At 51.2% G+C, this 22,554-nt stretch overlaps 7 pseudogenes; all 7 read right to left on the bottom strand.

Moving 5' to 3' along the window:
* Positions 1 to 275: 275 nt before the first annotated feature.
* On the bottom strand, positions 276 to 394 carry LOC141059200 (5S ribosomal RNA; annotated as a pseudogene).
* Positions 395 to 2,629: 2,235 nt separating this feature from the next.
* LOC141055570 (5S ribosomal RNA) lies at positions 2,630 to 2,748 on the bottom strand (annotated as a pseudogene).
* Positions 2,749 to 4,589: 1,841 nt separating this feature from the next.
* LOC141056689 (5S ribosomal RNA) lies at positions 4,590 to 4,708 on the bottom strand (annotated as a pseudogene).
* A 1,049-nt stretch (positions 4,709 to 5,757) lies between these two features.
* On the bottom strand, positions 5,758 to 5,876 carry LOC141052112 (5S ribosomal RNA; annotated as a pseudogene).
* A 5,360-nt stretch (positions 5,877 to 11,236) lies between these two features.
* Positions 11,237 to 11,355, bottom strand: LOC141055567 (5S ribosomal RNA; annotated as a pseudogene).
* A 6,935-nt stretch (positions 11,356 to 18,290) lies between these two features.
* Positions 18,291 to 18,409, bottom strand: LOC141055562 (5S ribosomal RNA; annotated as a pseudogene).
* A 3,604-nt stretch (positions 18,410 to 22,013) lies between these two features.
* On the bottom strand, positions 22,014 to 22,132 carry LOC141051943 (5S ribosomal RNA; annotated as a pseudogene).
* Between the last annotated feature and the right edge of the window lie 422 nt (positions 22,133 to 22,554).

The raw sequence follows: 22,554 nt of genomic DNA, 5'->3' as shown, positions 1-22,554 counted from the left end.
ACGGAAGCGTGCCATCTCTGACGTTCTTTTCAAGAAGGATAAACTCGGAAGGGCAAGCTTGGAAATAAAACGTACAAAATGTCAACAGGACCAGGGATTCCCAGCCAGTCTCCCATGCCGGTACTGGCCCAGCCTCAAGCTGCTTAGCGGCTGCGATCTGACAAGGGCAGGGATATTCAGCTTAGAATGGCCGTTGACGGAAGCATGCCATCTCTGACGTTTTTTTCAAGAAGGATAAACTCGGAAGGGCAAGCATGGAAAAAAAACGTACAAAATGTCAACAGGACCAGGGATTCCCAGCCAGTCTCCCATGCTGGTACTGGCCCAGCCTCAAGCTGCTTAGCTGCTGCGATCTGACGAGGGCATGCATATTCAGCTTAGAATGGCCGTTGACGGAAGCGTGCCATCTCTGACGTTCTTTTCAAGAAGGATAAACTCGGAAGGGCAAGCTTGGAAAAAAACCGTACAAAATGTCAACAGGACCAGGGATTCCCAGCCAGTCTCGCATGCCGGTACTGGCCCTGCCTCAAGCTGCTTAGCGTCTGCGATCTGACGAGGGCATGCATATTCAGCTTAGAATGGCCGTTGACAGAAGCATGCCATCTCTGACGTTCTTTTCAAGAAGGATAAACTCGGAAGGGCAAGCTTGGAAATAAAACGTACAAAATGTCAACAGGACCAGGGATTCCCAGCCAGTCTCCCATGCCGGTACTGGCCCAGCCTCAAGCTGCTTAGCGGCTGCGATCTGACGAGGGCATGCATATTCAGCTTAGAATGGCCGTTGACGGAAGTGTGCCATCTCTGACGTTCTTTTCAAGAAGGATAAACTCGGAAGGGCAAGCTTGGAAAAAAAACGTACAAAATGTCAACAGGACCAGGGATTCCCAGCCAGTCTCCCATGCCGGTACTGGCCCGGCCTCAAGCTGCTTAGCGGCTGCGATGTGACGAGGGCATGCATATTCAGCTTAGAATGGCCGTTGACGGAAGCGTGCCATCTCTGACGTTCTTTTCAAGAAGGATAAACTCGGAAGGGCAAGCTTGGAAAAAAAAACGTACAAAATGTCAACAGGACCAGGGATTCCCAGCCAGTCTCCCATGCCGGTACTGGCCCGGCCTCTAGCTGCTTAGCGGCTGTGATCTGACGAGGGCAGGCATATTCTGCTTAGAATGGCCGTTGACGGAAGCGTGCCATATCTGACGTTTTTTTCAAGAAGTATAAACTCGGAAGGGCAAGCTTGGAAAAAAAAACGTACAAAATGTCAACAGGACCAGGGATTCCCAGCCAGTCTCCCATGCCGGTACTGGCCCGGCCTCAAGCTGCTTAGCGGCTGCGATCTGACGAGGGAATGCATATTCAGCTTAGAATGGCCGTTGACGGAAGCGTGCCATCTCTGACGTTCTTTTCAAGAAGGATAAAGTCGGAAGGGCAAGCTTGGAAAAAAAACGTACGAAATGTCAACAGGACCAGGGATTCCCAGCCAGTCTTGCATGCCGGTCCTGGCCCTGCCTCAAGCTGTTTAGCGGCTGCGATCTGACGAGGGAATGCATATTCAGCTTAGAATGGCCGTTGACGGAAGCGTGCCATCTCTGACGTTCTTTTCATGAAGGATAAACTCGGAAGGGCAAGCTTGGAAATAAAACGTACAAAATGTCAACAGGACCAGGGATTCCCAGCCAGTCTCCCATGCCGGTACTGGCCCAGCCTCAAGCTGCTTAGCGGCTGCGATCTGACGAGGGCATGCATATTCAGTTTAGAATGGCCGTTGACGGAAGCGTGCCATCTCTGACGTTCTTTTCAAGAAGGATAAACTCGGAAGGGCAAGCTTGGAAAAAAAACGTACAAAATGTCAGCAGGACCAGGGATTCCCAGCCAGTCTCCCATGCCGGTACTGGCCCGGCCTCAAGGTGCTTAGCGGCTGCGATGTGACGAGGGCATGCATATTCAGCTTAGAATAGCCGATGACGGAAGCGTGCCATCTCTGACGTTTTTTTCAAGAAGGATAATCTCGGAAGGGCAAGCTTGGAAAAAAAACATACAGAATGTCAACAGGACCACGGATTCACAGCCAGTCTCCCATGCCGGTACTGGCCCGGCCTCAAGCTGCTTAGAGGCTGCGATCTGACGAGGGAATGCATATTCAGCTTAGAATGGCCGTTGACGGAAGTGTGCCATCACTGACGTTCTTTTCAAGAAGGATAAACTCGGAAGGGCAAGCTTGGAAATAAAACGTACAAAATGTCAACAGGACCAGGGATTCCCAGCCAGTCTCCCATGCCGGTACTGGCCCAGCCTCAAGCTGCTTAGCGGCTGCGATCTGACGAGGGAAGGCATATTCAGCTTAGAATGGCCATTGACGGAAGCGTGCCATCTCTGACGTTTTTTTCAAGAAGGATAAACTCGGAAGGGCAAGCTTGGAAAAAAAACGTACAAAATGTCAACAGGACCAGGGATTCCCAGCCAGTCTCCCATGCAGGTACTGGCCCTGCCTCAAGCTGCTTAGCGGCTGCGATCTGACGAGGGAATGCATATTCAGCTTAGAATGGCCGTTGACGGAAGTGTGCCATCTCTGACGTTCTTTTCAAGAAGGATAAACTCGGAAGGGCAAGCTTGGAAAAAAAACGTACAAAATGTCAACAGGACCAGGGATTCCCTGCCAGTCTCCCATGCCGGTACTGGCCCGGCCTCAAGGTGCTTAGCGGCTGCGATCTGATGAGGGCAGGCATATTCAGCTTAGAATGGCCGTTGACGGAAGCGTGCCATCTCTGACGTTTTTTTCAAGAAGGATAAACTCGGAAGGGCAAGCTTGGAAAAAAAACGTACAAAATGTCAACAGAACCAGGGTTTCCCAGCCAGTCTCCCATGCCGGTACTGGCCCTGCCTCAAGCTGCTTAGCAGCTGCGATCTGACGAGGGCATGCATATTCAGCTTAGAATGGCCGTTGACGGAAGCGTGCCATCTCTGACGTTCTTTTCAAGAAGGATAAACTCGGAAGGGCAAGCTTGGAAAAAAAACGTACAAAATGTCAACAGGACCAGGGATTCCCAGCCAGTCTCGCATGCCGGTACTGGCCCTGCCTCAAGCTGCTTAGCGGCTGCGATGTGACGAGGGCATGCATATTCAGCTTAGAATGGCCGATGATGGAAGCTTGCCATCTCTGACGTTTTTTTCAAGAAGGATAAACTCGGAAGGGCAAGCTTGGAAAAAAAACATACAGATTGTCAACAGGACCAGGGATTCCCAGCCAGTCTCCCATGCCGGTACTGGCCCGGCCTCAAGCTGCTTAGAGGCCGCGATCTGACGAAGGAATGCATATTCAGCTTAGAATGGCCGTTGACGGAAGGGTGCCATCTCTGACGTTTTTTTCAAGAAGGATAAACTTGGAAGGGCAAGCTTGGAAATAAAACATACAAAATGTCAACAGGACCAGGGATTCCCAGCCAGTCTCCCATGCCGGTACTGGCCCGGCCTCAAGCTGCTTAGCGGCTGCGATGTGACGAGGGCATGCATATTCAGTTTAGAATGGCCATTGACGGAAGTGTGCCATCTCTGACGTTCTTTTCAAGAAGGATAAACTCGGAAGGGCAAGCTTGGAAAAAAAACGTACAAAATGTCAACAGGACCAGGGATTCCCAGCCAGTCTCCCATGCCGGTACTGGCCCGGCCTCAAGCTGCTTAGCGGCTGCGATGTGACGAGGGCATGCATATTCAGCTTAGAATGGCCGATGACGGAAGCGTGCCATCTCTGACGTTTTTTTCAAGAAGGATAAACTCGGAAGGGCAAGCTTGGAAAAAAAACATACAGAATGTCAACAGGACCAGGGATTCCCAGCCAGTCTCCCATGCCGGTACTGGCCCGGCCTCAAGCTGCTTAGAGGCTGCGATCTGACGAGGGAATGCATATTGAGCTTAGAATGGCCGTTGACGGAAGCGTGCCATCTCTGACGTTCTTTTCAAGAAGGATAAACTCGGAAGGGCAAGCTTGGAAATAAAACGTACAAAATGTCAACAGGACCAGGGATTCCCAGCCAGCCTCCCATGCCGGTACTGGCCCAGCCTCAAGCTGCTTAGCGGCTGCGATCTGACGAGGGAAGGCATATTCAGTTTAGAATGGCCGTTGACGGAAGTGTGCCATCTCTGACGTTTTTTTCAAGAAGGATAAACTCGGAAGGGCAAGCTTGGAAAAAAAACGTACAAAATGTCAACAGGACCAGGGATTCCCAGCCAGTCTCCCATGCCGGTACTGGCCCAGCCTCAAGCTGCTTAGCGGCTGCGATCTGACGAGGGAATGCATATTCAGCTTAGAATGGCCGTTGACGGAAGCGTGCCATCTCTGACGTTCTTTTCAAGAAGGATAAACTCGGAAGGGCAAGCTTGGAAAAAAAACGTACAAAATGTCAACAGGACCAGTGATTCCCAGCCAGTCTCGCATGCCGGTACTGGCCCTGCCTCAAGCTGCTTAGCGGCTGCGATCTGACGAGGGCATGCATATTCAGCTTAGAATGGCCGTTGACAGAAGCGTGCTATCTCTGACGTTCTTTTCAAGAAGGATAAACTCGGAAGGGCAAGCTTGGAAATAAAACGTACAAAATGTCAACAGGACCAGGGATTCCCAGACAGTCTCCCATGCCGGTACTGGCCCAGCCTCAAGCTGCTTAGCGGCTGCGATCTGACGAGGGCATGCATATTCAGCTTAGAATGGCCGTTGACAGAAGCGTGCCATCTCTGACGTTCTTTTCAAGAAGGATAAACTCGGAAGGGCAAGCTTGGAAAAAAAACGTACAAAATGTCAACAGGACCAGGGATTCCCAGCCAGTCTCCCATGCCGGTACTGGCCCGGCTTCAAGCTGCTTAGCGGCTGCGATGTGACGAGGGCATGCATATTCAGCTTAGAATGGCCGATGATGGAAGCGTGCCATCTCTGACGTTTTTTTCAAGAAGGATAAACTCGGAAGGGCAAGCTTGGAAAAAAAACATACAGAATGTCAACAGGACCAGGGATTCCCAGCAAGTCTCCCATGCCGGTACTGGCCCTGCCTCAAGCTGCTTAGCGGCTGCGATCTGACAAGGGCATGCATATTCAGCTTAGAATGGCCGTTGACGGAAGCGTGTCATCTCTGACGTTCTTTTCAAGAAGGATACACTCGGAAGGGCAAGCTTGGAAATAAAACGTACAAAATGTCAACAGGACCAGTGATTCCCAGCCAGTCTCCCATGCCGGTACTGGCCCGGCCTCAAGCTTCTTAGCGGCTACGATCTGACGAGGGCATGCATATTCAGCTTAGAATGGCCGTTGACGGAAGCGTGCCATCTCTGATGTTCTTTTCAAGAAGGATAAACTCGGAAGGGCAAGCTTGGAAATAAAACGTACAAAATGTCAACAGGACCAGGGATTCCCAGCCAGTCTCCCATGCCGGTACTGGCCCGGCCTCAAGCTGCTGCGATCTGACGAGGGCATGCATATTCAGCTTAGAATGGCCGTTGACGGAAGCGTGCCATCTCTGACGTTCTTTTCAAGAAGGATAAACTCGGAAGGGCAAGCTTGGAAAAAAAACGTACAAAATGTCAACAGGACCAGGGATTCCCAGCCAGTCTCCCATGCAGGTACTGGCCCAGCCTCAAGCTGCTTAGCGGCTGCGATCTGACGAGGGAATGCATATTCAGCTTAGAATGGCCGTTGACGGAAGAGTGCCATCTCTGACGTTCTTTTCAAGAAGGATAAACTCAGAAGGGCAAGCTTGGAAAAAAAACGTACAAAATGTCAACAGGACCAGGGATTCCCAGCCAGTCTCCCATGCCGGTACTGGCCCGGCCTCAAGCTGCTTAGCGGCTGCGATCTGATGAGGGCAGGCATATTCAGCTTAGAATGGCCGTTGACGGAAGCGTGCCATCTCTGACGTTTTTTTCAAGAAGGATAAACTCGGAAGGGCAAGCTTGGAAAAAAAACGTACAAAATGTCAACAGGACCAGGGATTCCCAGCCAGTCTCCCATGCCGGTACTGGCCCTGCCTCAAGCTGCTTAGCGGCTGCGATCTGACGAGGGCATGCATATTCAGCTTAAAATGGCCGTTGACGGAAGCGTGCCATCTCTGACGTTCTTTTCAAGAAGGATAAACTCGGAAGGGCAAGCTTGGAAAAAAAACGTACAAAATGTCAACAGGACCAGGGATTCCCAGCCAGTCTCGCATGCTGGTACTGGCCCTGCCTCAAGCTGCTTAGCGGCTGCGAGCTGACGAGGGCATGCATATTCAGCATAGAATGGCCGTTGACGGAAGCGTGTCATCTCTGACGTTCTTTTCAAGAAGAATAAACTCGGAAGGGCAAGATTGGAAATAAAACGTACAAAATGTCAACAGGATCAGGGATTCCCAGCCAGTCTCCCATGCCGGTACTGGCCCGGCCTCAAGCTGCTTAGCGGCTGCGATCTGATGAGGGCATGCATATTCAGCTTAGAATGGCCGTTGACGGAAGCGTGCCATCTCTGACGTTCTTTTCAAGAAGGATAAACTCGGAAGGGCAAGCTTGGAAAAAAAACGTACAAATTGTCAACAGGACCAGGGATTCCCAGCAAGTCTCCCATGCCGGTACTGGCCCTGCCTCAAGCTGCTTAGCGGCTGCGATCTGACAAGGGCATGCATATTCAGCTTTGAATGGCCGTTGACGGAAGCATGTCATCTCTGACGTTCTTTTCAAGAAGGATACACTCGGAAGGGCAAGCTTGGAAATAAAACGTACAAAATGTCAACAGGACCAGTGATTCCCAGCCAGTCTCCCATGCCGGTACTGGCCCGGCCTCAAGCTGCTTAGCGGCTGCGATATGACGAGGGAATGCATATTCAGCATAGAATGGCCGTTGACGGAAGCGTGCCATCTCTGATGTTCTTTTCAAGAAGGATAAACTCGGAAGGGCAAGCTTGGAAATAAAACGTACAAAATGTCAACAGGACGAGGGATTCCCAGCCAGTCTCCCATGCCGGTACTGGCCCGGCCTCAACCTGCTGCGTTCTGACGAGGGCATGCATATTCAGCTTAGAATGGCCGTTGACGGAAGCGTGCCATCTCTGACGTTCTTTTCAAGAAGGATAAACTCGGAAGGGCAAGCTTGGAAAAAAAACGTACAAAATGTCAACAGGACCAGGGATTCCCAGCCAGTCTCCCATGCCGGTACTGGCCCTGCCTCAAGCTGCTTAGCGGCTGCGATCTGACGAGGGCATGCATATTCAGCTTAGAATGGCCGTTGACGGAAGCGTGTCATCTCTGACGTTCTTTTCAAGAAGGATAAACTCGGAAGGGCAAGCTTGGAAAAAAAACGTACAAAATGTCAACAGGACCAGGGATTCCCAGCCAGTCTCGCATGCCGGTACTGGCCCTGCCTCAAGCTGCTTAGCGGCTGCGATCTGACGAGGGCATGCATATTCAGCATAGAATGGCCGTTGACGGAAGCGTGTCATCTCTGACGTTCTTTTCAAGAAGGATAAACTCGGAAGGGCAAGCTTGGAAATAAAACGTACAAAATGTCAACAGGATCAGGGATTCCCAGCCAGTCTCCCATGCCGGTACTGGCCCGGCCTCAAGCTGCTTAGCGGCTGCGATCTGACGAGGGCATGCATATTCAGCTTAAAATGGCCGTTAACGGAAGCGTGCCATCTCTCACGTTCTTTTCAAGAAGGATAAACTCGGAAGGGCAAGCTTGGAAAAAAAACGTACAAAATGTCAACAGGACCAGGGATTCCCAGCCAGTCTCCCATGCCGGTACAGGCCCGGCCTCTAGCTGCTTAGCGGCTGCGATCTGACGAGGTCATGCATATTCAGCTTAGAATGGCCGTTGACAGAAGCTTGCCATCTCTGACGTTCTTTTCAAGAAGGATAAACACGGAAGGGCAAGCTTGGAAAAAAAATGTACAAAATGTCAAGAGGACCAGGGATTCCCAGCCAGTCTCCCATGCCGGTACTGGCCCGGCCTCACGCTGCTTAGCGGCTGCGATCTGACGAGGGCAGGCATATTCAGCTTAGAATGGCCGTTGACGGAAGAGTGCCATCTCTGATGTTTTTTTCAAGAAGGATAAACTCGGAAGGGCAAGCTTGGAAAAAAAACGTACAAAATGTCAATAGGACCAGGGATTCCCAGCCAGTCTCCCATGCCGGTACTGACCCGGCCTCAAGCTGCTTAGCGGCTGCGATCTGACAAGGGCAGGCATATTCAGCTTAGAATGGCCGTTGACGGAAGCGTGCCATCTCTGACGTTCTTTTCAAGAAGGATAAACTCGGAAGGGCAAGCTTGGAAAAAAAACGTACAAAATGTCAACAGGACCAGTGATTCCCAGCCAGTCTCCCATGCCGGTACTGGCCCGGCCTCAAGCTGCTTAGCGGCTGCGATGTGACGAGGGGATGCATATTCAGCTTAGAATGGCCGATGATGGAAGCATGCCATCTCTGACGTTTTTTTCAAGAAGGATAAAATCGGAAGGGCAAGCTTGGAAAAAAAACATACAGAAAGTCAACAGGACCAGGGATTCCCAGCCAGTCTCCCATGCCGGTACTGGCCCGGCCTCATGCTGCTTAGAGGCTGCGATCTGACGAGGGAAGGCATATTCAGCTTAGAATGGCCGTTGACGGAAGCGTGCCATCTCTGACGTTTTTTTCAAGAAGGATAAACTCGGAAGGGCAAGCTTGGAAATAAAACGTACAAAATGTCAACAGGACCAGGGATTCCCAGCCAGTCTCCGATGCCGGTACTGGCCCGTCCTCAAGCTGCTTAGCGGCTGCGATGTGACGAGGGCATGCATATTCAGTTTAGAATGGCCGTTGACGGAAGCGTGCCATCTCTGACGTTCTTTTCAAGAAGGATAAACTCGGAAGGGCAAGCTTGGAAAAAAAACGTACAAAATGTCAACAGGACCAGGGATTCCCAGCCAGTCTCCCATGCCGGTACTGGCCCGGCCTCAAGCTGCTTAGCGGCTGCGATGTGACGAGGGCATAAATATTCAGCTTAGAATAGCCGATGACGGAAGCGTGCCATCTCTGACGTTTTTTTCAAGAAGGATAAACTCGGAAGGGCAAGCTTGGAAAAAAAACATACAGAATGTCAACAGGACCAGGGATTCCCAGCCAGTCTCCCATGCCGGTACTGGCCCGGCCTCAAGCTGCTTAGAGGCTGCGATCTGACGAGGGAATGCATATTCAGCTTAGAATGGCCGTTGACGGAAGCGTGCCATCTCTGACGTTCTTTTCAAGAAGGATAAACTCGGAAGGGCAAGCTTGGAAAAAAAACGTACAAAATGTCAACAGGACCAGGGATTCCCAGCCAGTCTCCCATGCCGGTACTGGCCCGGTCTCTAGCTGCTTAGCGGCTGCGATCTGACGAGGGCATGCATATTCAGCTTAGAATGGCCGTTGACAGAAGCTTGCCATCTCTGACGTTCTTTTCAAGAAGGATAAACTCGGAAGGGCAAGCTTGGAAAAAAAACGTACAAAATGTCTAGAGGACCAGGGATTCCCAGCCAGTCTCCCATGCCGGTACTGGCCCGGCCTCAAGCTGCTTAGCGGCTGCGATCTGACGAGGGCAGGCATATTCAGCTTAGAATGGCCGTTGACAGAAGAGTGCCATCTCTGACGTTTTTTTCAAGAAGGATAAACTCGGAAGGGCAAGCTTGGAAAAAAAACGTACAAAATGTCAACAGGACCAGGGATTCCCAGCCAGTCTCCCATGCCGGTACTGGCCCGGCCTCAAGCTGCTTAGCGGCTGCGATCTGACAAGGGCATGCATATTCAGCTTAGAATGGCCGTTGACGGAAGCGTGCCATCTCTGACGTTCTTTTCAAGAAGGATAAACTCGGAAGGGCAAGCTTGGAAAAAAACGTACAAAATGTCAACAGGACCAGTGATTCCCAGCCAGTCTCCCATGCCGGTACTGGCCCGGCCTCAAGCTGCTTAGCGGCTGCGATGTGACGAGGGCATGCATATTCAGCTTAGAATGGCCGATGATGGAAGCATGCCATCTCTGACGTTTTTTTCAAGAAGGATACACTCGGAAGGGCAAGCTTGGAAAAAAAACATACAGAAAGTCAACAGGACCAGGGATTCCCAGCCAGTCTCCCATGCCGGTACTGGCCCGGCCTCAAGCTGCTTAGAGGCTGCGATCTGACGAGGGAATGCATATTCAGCTTAGAATGGCCGTTGACGGAAGCGTGCCATCTCTGACGTTTTTTTCAAGAAGGATAAACTCGGAAGGGCAAGCTTGGAAATAAAACGTACAAAATGTCAACAGGACCAGGGATTCCCAGCCAGTCTCCGATGCCGGTACTGGCCCGGCCTCAAGCTGCTTAGCGGCTGCGATGTGACGAGGGCATGCATATTCAGTTTAGAATGGCCGTTGACGGAAGCGTGCCATCTCTGACGTTCTTTTCAAGAAGGATAAACTCGGAAGGGCAAGCTTGGAAAAAAAACGTACAAAATGTCAGCAGGACCAGGGATTCCCAGCCAGTCTCCCATGCCGGTACTGGCCCGGCCTCAAGCTGCTTAGCGGCTGCGATGTGACGAGGGCATGCATATTCAGCTTAGAATAGCCGATGACGGAAGCGTGCCATCTCTAACGTTTTTTTCAAGAAGGATAATCTCGGAAGGGCAAGCTTGGAAAAAAAACATACAGAATGTCAACAGGACCAGGGATTCCCAGCCAGTCTCCCATGCCGGTACTGGCCCGGCCTCAAGCTGCTTAGAGGCTGCGATCTGACGAGGGAATGCATATTCAGCTTAGAATGGCCGTTGACGGAAGCGTGCCATCTCTGACGTTCTTTTCAAGAAGGATAAACTCGGAAGGGCAAGCTTGGAAATAAAACGTACAAAATGTCAACAGGACCAGGGATTCCCAGCCAGTCTCCCATGCCGGTACTGGCCCAGCCTCAAGCTGCTTAGCGGCTGCGATCTGACGAGGGAAGGCATATTCAGCTTAGAATGGCCATTGACGGAAGCGTGCCATCTCTGACGTTTTTTTCAAGAAGGATAAACTCGGAAGGGCAAGCTTGGAAAAAAAACGTACAAAATGTCAACAGGACCAGGGATTCCCAGCCAGTCTCCCATGCAGGTACTGGCCCAGCCTCAAGCTGCTTAGCGGCTGCGATCTGACGAGGGAATGCATATTCAGCTTAGAATGGCCGTTGACGGAAGTGTGCCATCTCTGACGTTCTTTTCAAGAAGGATAAACTCGGAAGGGCAAGCTTGGAAAAAAAACGTACAAAATGTCAACAGGACCAGGGATTCCCTGCCAGTCTCCCATGCCGGTACTGGCCCGGCCTCAAGGTGCTTAGCGGCTGCGATCTGATGAGGGCAGGCATATTCAGCTTAGAATGGCCGTTGACGGAAGCGTGCCATCTCTGACGTTTTTTTCAAGAAGGATAAACTCGGAAGGGCAAGCTTGGAAAAAAAACGTACAAAATGTCAACAGGACCAGGGATTCCCAGCCAGTCTCCCATGCCGGTACTGGCCCTGCCTCAAGCTGCTTAGCAGCTGCGATCTGACGAGGGCATGCATATTGAGCTTAGTATGGCCGTTGACGGAAGCGTGCCATCTCTGACGTTCTTTTCAAGAAGGATAAACTCGGAAGGGCAAGCTTGGAAAAAAAACGTACAAAATGTCAACAGGACCAGGGATTCCCAGCCAGTCTCCCATGCCGGTACTGGCCCGGCCTCAAGCTGCTTAGCGGCTGCAATCTGACAAGGGCATGCATATTCAGCTTAGAATGGCCGTTGACGGAAGTGTGCCATCTCTGACGTTCTTTTCAAGAAGGATAAACTCGGAAGGGCAAGCTTGGAAAAAAAACGTACAAAATGTCAACAGGACCAGGGATTCCCAGCCAGTCTCCCATGCCGGTACTGGCCCGGCCTCATGCTGCTTAGAGGCTGCGATCTGACGAGGGAATGCATATTCAGCTTAGAATGGCCGTTGACGGAAGCATGCCATCTCTGACGTTTTTTTCAAGAAGGATAAACTCGGAAGGGCAAGCTTGGAAATAAAACGTACAAAATGTCAACAGGACCAGGGATTCCCAGCCAGTCTCCCATGCCGGTACTGGCCCGGCCTCAAGCTGCTTAGCGGCTGCGATGTGACGAGGGCATAAATATTCAGCTTAGAATAGCCGATGACGGAAGTGTGCCATCTCTGACGTTTTTTTCAAGAAGGATAAACTCGGAAGGGCAAGCTTGGAAAAAAAACATACAGAATGTCAACAGGACCAGGGATTCCCAGCCAGTCTCCCATGCCGGTACTGGCCCGGCCTCAAGCTGCTTAGAGGCTGCGATCTGACGAGGGAATGCATATTCAGCTTAGAATGGCCGTTGACGGAAGCGTGCCATCTCTGACGTTCTTTTCAAGAAGGATAAACTCGGAAGGGCAAGCTTGGAAAAAAAACGTACAAAATGTCAACAGGACCAGGGATTCCCAGCCAGTCTCCCATGCCGGTACTGGCCCGGTCTCTAGCTGCTTAGCGGCTGCGATCTGACGAGGGCATGCATATTCAGCTTAGAATGGCCGTTGACAGAAGCTTGCCATCTCTGACGTTCTTTTCAAGAAGGATAAACTCGGAAGGGCAAGCTTGGAAAAAAAACGTACAAAATGTCAAGAGGACCAGGGATTCCCAGCCAGTCTCCCATGCCGGTACTGGCCCGGCCTCAAGCTGCTTAGCGGCTGCGATCTGACGAGGGCAGGCATATTCAGCTTAGAATGGTCGTTGACAGAAGAGTGCCATCTCTGACGTTTTTTTCAAGAAGGATAAACTCGGAAGGGCAAGCTTGGAAAAAAAACGTACAAAATGTCAACAGGACCAGGGATTCCCAGCCAGTCTCCCATGCCGGTACTGGCCCGGCCTCAAGCTGCTTAGCGGCTGCGATCTGACAAGGGCATGCATATTCAGCTTAGAATGGCCGTTGACGGAAGCGTGCCATCTCTGACGTTCTTTTCAAGAAGGATAAACTCGGAAGGGCAAGCTTGGAAAAAAACGTACAAAATGTCAACAGGACCAGTGATTCCCAGCCAGTCTCCCATGCCGGTACTGGCCCGGCCTCAAGCTGCTTAGCGGCTGCGATGTGACGAGGGCATGCATATTCAGCTTAGAATGGCCGATGATGGAAGCATGCCATCTCTGACGTTTTTTTCAAGAAGGATAAACTCGGAAGGGCAAGCTTGGAAAAAAAACATACAGAAAGTCAACAGGACCAGGGATTCCCAGCCAGTCTCCCATGCCGGTACTGGCACGGCCTCAAGCTGCTTAGAGGCTGCGATCTGACGAGGGAATGCATATTCAGCTTAGAATGGCCGTTGACGGAAGCGTGCCATCTCTGACGTTTTTTTCAAGAAGGATAAACTCGGAAGGGCAAGCTTGGAAATAAAACGTACAAAATGTCAACAGGACCAGGGATTCCCAGCCAGTCTCCGATGCCGGTACTGGCCCGGCCTCAAGCTGCTTAGCCGCTGCGATGTGACGAGGGCATGCATATTCAGTTTAGAATGGCCGTTGACGGAAGCGTGCCATCTCTGACGTTCTTTTCAAGAAGGATAAACTCGGAAGGGCAAGCTTGGAAATAAAACGTACAAAATGTCAACAGGACCAGGGATTCCCAGCCAGTCTCCGATGCCGGTACTGGCCCGGCCTCAAGCTGCTTAGAGGCTGCGATCTGATGAGGGAATGCATATTCAGCTTAGAATGGCCGTTGACGGAAGTGTGCCATCTCTGACGTTCTTTTCAAGAAGGATAAACTCGGAAGGGCAAGCTTGGAAATAAAACGTACAAAATGTCAACAGGACCAGGGATTCCCAGCCAGTCTCCCATGCCGGTACTGGCCCAGCCTCAAGCTGCTTAGCGGCTGCGATCTGACGAGGGAAGGCATATTCAGCTTAGAATGGCCATTGACGGAAGCGTGCCATCTCTGACGTTTTTTTCAAGAAGGATAAACTCGAAAGGGCAAGCTTGGAAATAAAACGTACAAAATGTCAACAGGACCAGGGATTCCCAGCCAGTCTCCGATGCCGGTACTGGCCCGGCCTCAAGCTGCTTAGCGGCTGCGAAGTGACGAGGGCATGCATATTCAGTTTAGAATGGCCGTTGACGGAAGCGTGCCATCTCTGACGTTCTTTTCAAGAAGGATAAACTCGGAAGGGCAAGCTTGGAAAAAAAACGTACAAAATGTCAGCAGGACCAGGGATTCCCAGCCAGTCTCCCATGCCGGTACTGGCCCGGCCTCAAGCTGCTTAGCGGCTGCGATGTGACGAGGGCATGCATATTCAGCTTAGAATAGCCGATGACGGAAGCGTGCCAACTCTGACGTTTTTTTCAAGAAGGATAATCTCGGAAGGGCAAGCTTGGAAAAAAAACATACAGAATGTCAACAGGACCAGGGATTCCCAGCCAGTCTCCCATGCCGGTACTGGCCCGGCCTCAAGCTGCTTAGAGGCTGCGATCTGACGAGGGAATGCATATTCAGCTTAGAATGGCCGTTGACGGAAGCGTGCCATCTCTGACGTTCTTTTCAAGAAGGATAAACTCGGAAGGGCAAGCTTGGAAATAAAACGTACAAAATGTCAACAGGACCAGGGATTCCCAGCCAGTCTCCCATGCCGGTACTGGCCCGGCCTCAAGCTGCTTAGCGGCTGCGATCTGACGAGGGCATGCATATTCAGCTTAAAATGGCCGTTAACGGAAGCGTGCCATCTCTCACGTTCTTTTCAAGAAGGATAAACTCGGAAGGGCAAGCTTGGAAAAAAAACGTACAAAATGTCAACAGGACCAGGGATTCCCAGCCAGTCTCCCATGCCGGTACAGGCCCGGCCTCTAGCTGCTTAGCGGCTGCGATCTGACGAGGTCATGCATATTCAGCTTAGAATGGCCGTTGACAGAAGCTTGCCATCTCTGACGTTCTTTTCAAGAAGGATAAACACGGAAGGGCAAGCTTGGAAAAAAAATGTACAAAATGTCAAGAGGACCAGGGATTCCCAGCCAGTCTCCCATGCCGGTACTGGCCCGGCCTCACGCTGCTTAGCGGCTGCGATCTGACGAGGGCAGGCATATTCAGCTTAGAATGGCCGTTGACGGAAGAGTGCCATCTCTGATGTTTTTTTCAAGAAGGATAAACTCGGAAGGGCAAGCTTGGAAAAAAAACGTACAAAATGTCAATAGGACCAGGGATTCCCAGCCAGTCTCCCATGCCGGTACTGACCCGGCCTCAAGCTGCTTAGCGGCTGCGATCTGACAAGGGCAGGCATATTCAGCTTAGAATGGCCGTTGACGGAAGCGTGCCATCTCTGACGTTCTTTTCAAGAAGGATAAACTCGGAAGGGCAAGCTTGGAAAAAAAACGTACAAAATGTCAACAGGACCAGTGATTCCCAGCCAGTCTCCCATGCCGGTACTGGCCCGGCCTCAAGCTGCTTAGCGGCTGCGATGTGACGAGGGGATGCATATTCAGCTTAGAATGGCCGATGATGGAAGCATGCCATCTCTGACGTTTTTTTCAAGAAGGATAAAATCGGAAGGGCAAGCTTGGAAAAAAAACATACAGAAAGTCAACAGGACCAGGGATTCCCAGCCAGTCTCCCATGCCGGTACTGGCCCGGCCTCATGCTGCTTAGAGGCTGCGATCTGACGAGGGAATGCATATTCAGCTTAGAATGGCCGTTGACGGAAGCGTGCCATCTCTGACGTTTTTTTCAAGAAGGATAAACTCGGAAGGGCAAGCTTGGAAATAAAACGTACAAAATGTCAACAGGACCAGGGATTCCCAGCCAGTCTCCGATGCCGGTACTGGCCCGTCCTCAAGCTGCTTAGCGGCTGCGATGTGACGAGGGCATGCATATTCAGTTTAGAATGGCCGTTGACGGAAGCGTGCCATCTCTGACGTTCTTTTCAAGAAGGATAAACTCGGAAGGGCAAGCTTGGAAAAAAAACGTACAAAATGTCAACAGGACCAGGGATTCCCAGCCAGTCTCCCATGCCGGTACTGGCCCGGCCTCAAGCTGCTTAGCGGCTGCGATGTGACGAGGGCATAAATATTCAGCTTAGAATAGCCGATGACGGAAGCGTGCCATCTCTGACGTTTTTTTCAAGAAGGATAAACTCGGAAGGGCAAGCTTGGAAAAAAAACATACAGAATGTCAACAGGACCAGGGATTCCCAGCCAGTCTCCCATGCCGGTACTGGCCCGGCCTCAAGCTGCTTAGAGGCTGCGATCTGACGAGGGAATGCATATTCAGCTTAGAATGGCCGTTGACGGAAGCGTGCCATCTCTGACGTTCTTTTCAAGAAGGATAAACTCGGAAGGGCAAGCTTGGAAAAAAAACGTACAAAATGTCAACAGGACCAGGGATTCCCAGCCAGTCTCCCATGCCGGTACTGGCCCGGTCTCTAGCTGCTTAGCGGCTGCGATCTGACGAGGGCATGCATATTCAGCTTAGAATGGCCGTTGACAGAAGCTTGCCATCTCTGACGTTCTTTTCAAGAAGGATAAACTCGGAAGGGCAAGCTTGGAAAAAAAACGTACAAAATGTCTAGAGGACCAGGGATTCCCAGCCAGTCTCCCATGCCGGTACTGGCCCGGCCTCAAGCTGCTTAGCGGCTGCGATCTGACGAGGGCAGGCATATTCAGCTTAGAATGGCCGTTGACAGAAGAGTGCCATCTCTGACGTTTTTTTCAAGAAGGATAAACTCGGAAGGGCAAGCTTGGAAAAAAAACGTACAAAATGTCAACAGGACCAGGGATTCCCAGCCAGTCTCCCATGCCGGTACTGGCCCGGCCTCAAGCTGCTTAGCGGCTGCGATCTGACAAGGGCATGCATATTCAGCTTAGAATGGCCGTTGACGGAAGCGTGCCATCTCTGACGTTCTTTTCAAGAAGGATAAACTCGGAAGGGCAAGCTTGGAAAAAAACGTACAAAATGTCAACAGGACCAGTGATTCCCAGCCAGTCTCCCATGCCGGTACTGGCCCGGCCTCAAGCTGCTTAGCGGCTGCGATGTGACGAGGGCATGCATATTCAGCTTAGAATGGCCGATGATGGAAGCATGCCATCTCTGACGTTTTTTTCAAGAAGGATACACTCGGAAGGGCAAGCTTGGAAAAAAAACATACAGAAAGTCAACAGGACCAGGGATTCCCAGCCAGTCTCCCATGCCGGTACTGGCCCGGCCTCAAGCTGCTTAGAGGCTGCGATCTGACGAGGGAATGCATATTCAGCTTAGAATGGCCGTTGACGGAAGCGTGCCATCTCTGACGTTTTTTTCAAGAAGGATAAACTCGGAAGGGCAAGCTTGGAAATAAAACGTACAAAATGTCAACAGGACCAGGGATTCCCAGCCAGTCTCCGATGCCGGTACTGGCCCGGCCTCAAGCTGCTTAGCGGCTGCGATGTGACGAGGGCATGCATATTCAGTTTAGAATGGCCGTTGACGGAAGCGTGCCATCTCTGACGTTCTTTTCAAGAAGGATAAACTCGGAAGGGCAAGCTTGGAAAAAAAACGTACAAAATGTCAGCAGGACCAGGGATTCCCAGCCAGTCTCCCATGCCGGTACTGGCCCGGCCTCAAGCTGCTTAGCGGCTGCGATGTGACGAGGGCATGCATATTCAGCTTAGAATAGCCGATGACGGAAGCGTGCCATCTCTGACGTTTTTTTCAAGAAGGATAATCTCGGAAGGGCAAGCTTGGAAAAAAAACATACAGAATGTCAACAGGACCAGGGATTCCCAGCCAGTCTCCCATGCCGGTACTGGCCCGGCCTCAAGCTGCTTAGAGGCTGCGATCTGACGAGGGAATGCATATTCAGCTTAGAATGGCCGTTGACGGAAGCGTGCCATCTCTGACGTTCTTTTCAAGAAGGATAAACTCGGAAGGGCAAGCTTGGAAATAAAACGTACAAAATGTCAACAGGACCAGGGATTCCCAGCCAGTCTCCCATGCCGGTACTGGCCCAGCCTCAAGCTGCTTAGCGGCTGCGATCTGACGAGGGAAGGCATATTCAGCTTAGAATGGCCATTGACGGAAGCGTGCCATCTCTGACGTTTTTTTCAAGAAGGATAAACTCGGAAGGGCAAGCTTGGAAAAAAAACGTACAAAATGTCAACAGGACCAGGGATTCCCAGCCAGTCTCCCATGCAGGTACTGGCCCAGCCTCAAGCTGCTTAGCGGCTGCGATCTGACGAGGGAATGCATATTCAGCTTAGAATGGCCGTTGACGGAAGTGTGCCATCTCTGACGTTCTTTTCAAGAAGGATAAACTCGGAAGGGCAAGCTTGGAAAAAAAACGTACAAAATGTCAACAGGACCAGGGATTCCCTGCCAGTCTCCCATGCCGGTACTGGCCCGGCCTCAAGGTGCTTAGCGGCTGCGATCTGATGAGGGCAGGCATATTCAGCTTAGAATGGCCGTTGACGGAAGCGTGCCATCTCTGACGTTTTTTTCAAGAAGGATAAACTCGGAAGGGCAAGCTTGGAAAAAAAACGTACAAAATGTCAACAGGACCAGGGATTCCCAGCCAGTCTCCCATGCCGGTACTGGCCCTGCCTCAAGCTGCTTAGCAGCTGCGATCTGACGAGGGCATGCATATTGAGCTTAGTATGGCCGTTGACGGAAGCGTGCCATCTCTGACGTTCTTTTCAAGAAGGATAAACTCGGAAGGGCAAGCTTGGAAAAAAAACGTACAAAATGTCAACAGGACCAGGGATTCCCAGCCAGTCTCCCATGCCGGTACTGGCCCGGCCTCAAGCTGCTTAGCGGCTGCAATCTGACAAGGGCATGCATATTCAGCTTAGAATGGCCGTTGACGGAAGTGTGCCATCTCTGACGTTCTTTTCAAGAAGGATAAACTCGGAAGGGCAAGCTTGGAAAAAAAACGTACAAAATGTCAACAGGACCAGGGATTCCCAGCCAGTCTCCCATGCCGGTACTGGCCCGGCCTCATGCTGCTTAGAGGCTGCGATCTGACGAGGGAATGCATATTCAGCTTAGAATGGCCGTTGACGGAAGCATGCCATCTCTGACGTTTTTTTCAAGAAGGATAAACTCGGAAGGGCAAGCTTGGAAATAAAACGTACAAAATGTCAACAGGACCAGGGATTCCCAGCCAGTCTCCCATGCCGGTACTGGCCCGGCCTCAAGCTGCTTAGCGGCTGCGATGTGACGAGGGCATAAATATTCAGCTTAGAATAGCCGATGACGGAAGCGTGCCATCTCTGACGTTTTTTTCAAGAAGGATAAACTCGGAAGGGCAAGCTTGGAAAAAAAACATACAGAATGTCAACAGGACCAGGGATTCCCAGCCAGTCTCCCATGCCGGTACTGGCCCGGCCTCAAGCTGCTTAGAGGCTGCGATCTGACGAGGGAATGCATATTCAGCTTAGAATGGCCGTTGACGGAAGCGTGCCATCTCTGACGTTCTTTTCAAGAAGGATAAACTCGGAAGGGCAAGCTTGGAAAAAAAACGTACAAAATGTCAACAGGACCAGGGATTCCCAGCCAGTCTCCCATGCCGGTACTGGCCCGGTCTCTAGCTGCTTAGCGGCTGCGATCTGACGAGGGCATGCATATTCAGCTTAGAATGGCCGTTGACAGAAGCTTGCCATCTCTGACGTTCTTTTCAAGAAGGATAAACTCGGAAGGGCAAGCTTGGAAAAAAAACGTACAAAATGTCAAGAGGACCAGGGATTCCCAGCCAGTCTCCCATGCCGGTACTGGCCCGGCCTCAAGCTGCTTAGCGGCTGCGATCTGACGAGGGCAGGCATATTCAGCTTAGAATGGTCGTTGACAGAAGAGTGCCATCTCTGACGTTTTTTTCAAGAAGGATAAACTCGGAAGGGCAAGCTTGGAAAAAAAACGTACAAAATGTCAACAGGACCAGGGATTCCCAGCCAGTCTCCCATGCCGGTACTGGCCCGGCCTCAAGCTGCTTAGCGGCTGCGATCTGACAAGGGCATGCATATTCAGCTTAGAATGGCCGTTGACGGAAGCGTGCCATCTCTGACGTTCTTTTCAAGAAGGATAAACTCGGAAGGGCAAGCTTGGAAAAAAACGTACAAAATGTCAACAGGACCAGTGATTCCCAGCCAGTCTCCCATGCCGGTACTGGCCCGGCCTCAAGCTGCTTAGCGGCTGCGATGTGACGAGGGCATGCATATTCAGCTTAGAATGGCCGATGATGGAAGCATGCCATCTCTGACGTTTTTTTCAAGAAGGATAAACTCGGAAGGGCAAGCTTGGAAAAAAAACATACAGAAAGTCAACAGGACCAGGGATTCCCAGCCAGTCTCCCATGCCGGTACTGGCACGGCCTCAAGCTGCTTAGAGGCTGCGATCTGACGAGGGAATGCATATTCAGCTTAGAATGGCCGTTGACGGAAGCGTGCCATCTCTGACGTTTTTTTCAAGAAGGATAAACTCGGAAGGGCAAGCTTGGAAATAAAACGTACAAAATGTCAACAGGACCAGGGATTCCCAGCCAGTCTCCGATGCCGGTACTGGCCCGGCCTCAAGCTGCTTAGCCGCTGCGATGTGACGAGGGAATGCATATTCAGTTTAGAATGGCCGTTGACGGAAGCGTGCCATCTCTGACGTTCTTTTCAAGAAGGATAAACTCGGAAGGGCAAGCTTGGAAATAAAACGTACAAAATGTCAACAGGACCAGGGATTCCCAGCCAGTCTCCGATGCCGGTACTGGCCCGGCCTCAAGCTGCTTAGAGGCTGCGATCTGATGAGGGAATGCATATTCAGCTTAGAATGGCCGTTGACGGAAGTGTGCCATCTCTGACGTTCTTTTCAAGAAGGATAAACTCGGAAGGGCAAGCTTGGAAATAAAACGTACAAAATGTCAACAGGACCAGGGATTCCCAGCCAGTCTCCCATGCCGGTACTGGCCCAGCCTCAAGCTGCTTAGCGGCTGCGATCTGACGAGGGAAGGCATATTCAGCTTAGAATGGCCATTGACGGAAGCGTGCCATCTCTGACGTTTTTTTCAAGAAGGATAAACTCGAAAGGGCAAGCTTGGAAATAAAACGTACAAAATGTCAACAGGACCAGGGATTCCCAGCCAGTCTCCGATGCCGGTACTGGCCCGGCCTCAAGCTGCTTAGCGGCTGCGAAGTGACGAGGGCATGCATATTCAGTTTAGAATGGCCGTTGACGGAAGCGTGCCATCTCTGACGTTCTTTTCAAGAAGGATAAACTCGGAAGGGCAAGCTTGGAAAAAAAACGTACAAAATGTCAGCAGGACCAGGGATTCCCAGCCAGTCTCCCATGCCGGTACTGGCCCGGCCTCAAGCTGCTTAGCGGCTGCGATGTGACGAGGGCATGCATATTCAGCTTAGAATAGCCGTTGACGGAAGCGTGCCAACTCTGACGTTTTTTTCAAGAAGGATAATCTCGGAAGGGCAAGCTTGGAAAAAAAACATACAGAATGTCAACAGGACCAGGGATTCCCAGCCAGTCTCCCATGCCGGTACTGGCCCGGCCTCAAGCTGCTTAGAGGCTGCGATCTGACGAGGGAATGCATATTCAGCTTAGAATGGCCGTTGACGGAAGCGTGCCATCTCTGACGTTCTTTTCAAGAAGGATAAACTCGGAAGGGCAAGCTTGGAAATAAAACGTACAAAATGTCAACAGGACCAGGGATTCCCAGCCAGTCTCCCATGCCGGTACTGGCCCAGCCTCAAGCTGCTTAGCGGCTGCGATCTGACGAGGGAAGGCATATTCAGCTTAGAATGGCCATTGACGGAAGCGTGCCATCTCTGACGTTTTTTTCAAGAAGGATAAACTCGGAAGGGCAAGCTTGGAAAAAAAACGTACAAAATGTCAACAGGACCAGGGATTCCCAGCCAGTCTCCCATGCAGGTACTGGCCCAGCCTCAAGCTGCTTAGCGGCTGCGATCTGACGAGGGAATGCATATTCAGCTTAGAATGGCCGTTGACGGAAGTGTGCCATCTCTGACGTTCTTTTCAAGAAGGATAAACTCGGAAGGGCAAGCTTGGAAAAAAAACGTACAAAATGTCAACAGGACCAGGGATTCCCTGCCAGTCTCCCATGCCGGTACTGGCCCGGCCTTAAGGTGCTTAGCGGCTGCGAACTGATGAGGGCAGGCATATTCAGCTTAGAATGGCCGTTGACGGAAGCGTGCCATCTCTGACGTTTTTTTCAAGAAGGATAAACTCGGAAGGGCAAGCTTGGAAAAAAAACGTACAAAATGTCAACAGGACAAGGCATTCCCAGCCAGTCTCCCATGCCGGTACTGGCCCTGCCTCAAGCTGCTTAGCAGCTGCGATCTGACGAGGGCATGCATATTGAGCTTAGAATGGCCGTTGACGGAAGCGTGCCATCTCTGACGTTCTTTTCAAGAAGGATAAACTCGGAAGGGAAAGCTTGGAAAAAAAACGTACAAAATGTCAACAGGACCAGGGATTCCCAGCCAGTCTCCCATGCCGGTACTGGCCCGGCCTCAAGCTGCTTAGCGGCTGCAATCTGACAAGGGCATGCATATTCAGCTTAGAATGGCCGTTGACGGAAGCGTGCCATCTCTGACGTTCTTTTCA

This window comes from Dendrobates tinctorius, unplaced genomic scaffold (genome assembly GCF_039654945.1).
Source record: "Dendrobates tinctorius isolate UK_male_01 unplaced genomic scaffold, ASM3965494v1 ptg000011l, whole genome shotgun sequence".
NCBI lineage: Eukaryota > Metazoa > Chordata > Amphibia > Anura > Dendrobatidae > Dendrobates > Dendrobates tinctorius.
The sequence above is the reverse complement of the archived record's forward strand: the minus strand, read 5'-3'. Positions and strand labels throughout refer to the sequence as shown.